We start from the raw sequence: 4,013 nt of genomic DNA on the forward strand, positions 1-4,013 counted from the left end.
AGGGGGTATTTTCACGGCATATTTTGTTGTCGTTTGGTCGAAACTGCTCAAATATTAATTTGCCAAGGTACCTTTTATGTCTAACAAAAAAATACGGGGTTTCTCCGAGGAATAACAAACTATAATCAGTTTTTAGAAACTCCTTTACAATAAACAGGAGGAACTTGAAAAAATTGGTCAATCTTTTCAAGTTGCAATCCATTTCCAACCTAGCCATCCGCACGAAAACATAGTAAATGCCAGGAGCCCATTAAAGTAAAGCTAGTTTCTGTGCATTATTAGGGTTATTTTTAACAAAATCGAGGCATTCTTTTGACGATTATATCGATTCAAATATGTTTTTAAGCTATTCAAAGTGAGACAAAAATAGGTGACACTGGCCCTTTAAAGAACCCAGATAGAATATATACCTATGCCTCCCGGGAGGGCAAAAGATTATAGAATTACCTGAAGACAGGGATAGCCCCTGTAAATTACTAAAAAGATACTTATAAAAAAAATTTGATTTTCAATATATTTATTCTGAGAGACAAACCTAGGTGTGATTCGGTGCTCCTCGTCGTTCACGAACTCGTCAACCAAAGGAAATCGTGATCAGTCATATAGTTTAAGGAACAGAGTTCATCGCACGACGAGTAATCAGTACTATCATGTCGTGTCACTATGCCCATCTTTATTTCATTTGCGTCGTGATCTATTTTATTACTACAATCTACATCTGATGAGGTCTGACAGTACTTTCAGATTTGACCTTTGAATACAACATTGAATACAACTTTTCATTCCTCGTGTTCAAACGACTGGCGCTTCATTTGCATAAACTGATCTCTGGTTGCCTTATTTCTTCGTGCTACGGGTGCCGGGTCCGTGAATTTCTCGGCGGAGTCTTCAATGCTTGCGTGTTTTTCGGGCACATCTCCGTAGCCTGGAGGACATGGTCCCGTGCCACCAGCTCGATTGCCACATATTATCTGCGCATGCGCTGCAACACACCAGTAAAGCAGAAGAATCATCACGACCACTTTGAACGCCATCTTGACACTGTAGCTAAAGGGAAAGAGAAGAGAAAACGAAGAGATTTGTAGCTTATATTATAGGAAAAAAAGATCGATAAGAAGAGTTTGACTGAGGATTACCATTGCATGTATCTTTTATTATCTCAATCTCGTTCCCAGAGCCCGCGTTACCCTTATCCAGCGGAACGGGCAATCGCTGGAGAAGGGTAACGCGGGCTCTGGGAACGAGATTGTTATCATCCGTCAAATTTTCCTAAAGTTGCAGTCCAGTGACTGCAAATCAACATACCAATAACAAGAACAGATTGCGCACTAATTTTTATCAGGACTAATGTTTTTATTAAATGCAGGGATCACGCGATGCACCGGAATATAACGTGGCTATATACTTTATTAAAAGGTGGCACTTTCTTTTCGACTCGGTCCATCCGAGGCCAGGGTGGTGATTTGTAACAAAACTGGACCATTGTTATTAGGTTTCTTTTGATAAAAGAACGTTTGTGGGTTTTTGTAATGACACCGAATCCCGGTACACTTCTCCTTTAACCGCTGAACTACCAGTCCACTCCTACACTATACCTGTAAGTTGAACATCCTGACCATATATGGAATAGAGCGGTTTTCAATTGAGTGTCGTAAAACCAAAACCAAAGTAATTACTCTGGCCAATCGCAACAGACGTAAACAACACAACGAGCCAATCAGAATTCGAAGCAAATGCATGTAACTGACGCCAAGCGCGGGAAAACGCGCGCGGCCAAAACACGATTGGTTTTGGTTTGGATTCCCATTGGTTGAGAAAGTGGCGCGAGTTTTGTTAGCCAATCACAGAGCGTAGTAATGCATATCAAAGCAAACGCGAAATTACTTTCGACACTCAATTGAAAACCGCTCTAGTAACAATTAAGCGAATCATAGTAATTACTGTATCATGATTGCATGTAAATGACGTTGGTGTGATGATGATTATGTTGATGTGAAATAAAGTTGAAAAATGAACAAAAAATATCTGTATCATGATTCTATGATGGTGAATCTTATTTAAGGATTTTAAATATTGGAGTTAGTAGGGGCCCTGATCTAAATCAGATGAAATAATTCGTTCTACAGTGACCTTTTCAAGGTCTGTGCAACAAGTTGAGCTGCCAAGTCAGTGATATGAAAATTGCCAGCTTTTCGTAAATTATATTCTTTCGTAAACACATATCATTACAACTGATCTATGATTTTTTGGTTGGTTCGACAAATTAGCTAGGACTCGACGTGGCATGACCCCCAAATTGGCGACTCGCTGGTCGCCCGCTGTGCAAGCTAGACACTAACGTCTGAGCAGTACTTCATTAGCTTACAACGTTGACAAATACTTCATACTGCCTAGAGTCAGCGAGGATTTAATAACCTGAGAGACTTACCTGCGTGAGGTTTGCTTAGAAGTGTTCGTTTCGACTCACATGCGCTCTCTTATGTAAGAGAAAAGTGATTGAATTCCAATTAGTTCTTAAAATTTTCTAGATTTGTTTATGTAACCGTTTAAACCGGAGGAAAGATTTGTTTCCGTTATTACAAAGTATTGACTATTAGATCTCTTGAATCGAAATATTGCTTTTTCGTTGAAAAGCCCTCAGGGAAGCTAAACGGATGCTTGACTAAATAAAGCTTGTGTGACGACACAAATTTCGTTTCCGCGTCTGTCCTAGCGTGGGAAATACCAAAGTAAGAAAGTATGTCTTTGATAAGAAGGCGATAACAAGGCAAGATTGCCGGTTTTAAAGTTTCATTAACTTTTTTTTTAATGAAACGCTCCTTTCATAAGTCTTTTTGGCAAGATAAATAACACTTAATCATGAAAGAAAAAGTAAACAGACGAGTAAAATTCTAGGATATTAATTTCAATTCTCTTCTTGAACTACGCCGAGGTATCAGTTTTCATTTTATACTGAAGCCGGAGGTTGCAAAACGAAGTAGCTGAGGTTTACCCACAAAAAAAAAATAGCACTTCTTTCGAAAAATTTTAGTGTTAGTAATTGCGATAACTATAAGACTTATCCCAGAAAAACTTGTTAACATTGCCTGTAGGATCAAAGTCGTTCCGATTACTGTAGAGTCTACTGGGTTCCGTCTCCTCAGATTATCTAATAAGGCTAATATATGTTATCCTGAGATGTTTACGTTGTACTTTCGGGTAACCCTTCTAAAAACGTACTCAGTTTCAATTTTGATTTTTGAAAAGAACCAATTAATAAAACGAAATTTGCTCATTTGTAATATGGAAGGCAGGTGACTGTTTGCATGTTCGTCGGATTCAGCGTCCCCGTTTTTAATTTTCATCAACCCGGCCAGGCTTTAAATGACGACTTTTTAAATGAATCGAACGATAAATTGAATTACTAAAGCCGGGTAGCTATGAGTTTGCGTTGATATAAATGAAATAATGCTCAATACCCAACCCGCTTAATTCACCCTAAGGTTTCAACTGTCTCAAGCCGACAATTAACTAAACCTTGACAATATCTGTCGAAAAATTAACCTTTAATGATATTTCTATCCCATCTCTAAAGTTACGTCCTTACCGGCATAAAAAAGGCTCGTTTGATCTTTCATTCAGGCGCTAACTTGCCGCAACCTCTCTTTTACTTTAGTTTTTCTATTTGCAAAGCCATCAAGTTATTGAACTAATCCGAACGAACCAAGCATATGCTTATTATGAAATTTCAGGAGGAGGGCCGTTTTCTTCTACGGGTATTACTGGTTTTCCGTTGGATTTTGACGGTTTTTCTTGATCTCCAGGTTTCCGATGTAAATTTTTGTTCCTTTACATTGAGTGTTCAGGATAGCCGGATCTTCCTGTAAGTTTTAAGAGTAATAAATTTTTAAAACATGTTTTGGTAAATAACTGTTTCTTTGTGATGACGTTTTCATGAATATTGTTAGTTAATTCGCATTTTCGTTTGCCGGTTTATGTGAATTCAGCATTGTGTTAAAATCGCAAAACCTTCC

General features: G+C 38.3%; 1 long non-coding RNA gene across 1 annotated transcript; it reads right to left on the reverse strand.

The window, feature by feature from the left end:
- Positions 1 to 653: 653 nt before the first annotated feature.
- LOC146473449 (uncharacterized) lies at positions 654 to 2,587 on the reverse strand. The gene is made up of 2 exons (XR_014866401.1): positions 2,429 to 2,587; positions 654 to 1,047 (listed from the first exon to the last, which is right to left on the reverse strand). It is a non-coding gene; the product is annotated as an uncharacterized LOC146473449 (long non-coding RNA).
- Positions 2,588 to 4,013: the final 1,426 nt, after the last annotated feature.

The sequence above is a fragment of the Pavona decussata genome, unplaced genomic scaffold (assembly GCF_977016875.1).
Source record: "Pavona decussata unplaced genomic scaffold, jaPavDecu1.1 SCAFFOLD_93, whole genome shotgun sequence".
NCBI lineage: Eukaryota > Metazoa > Cnidaria > Anthozoa > Scleractinia > Agariciidae > Pavona > Pavona decussata.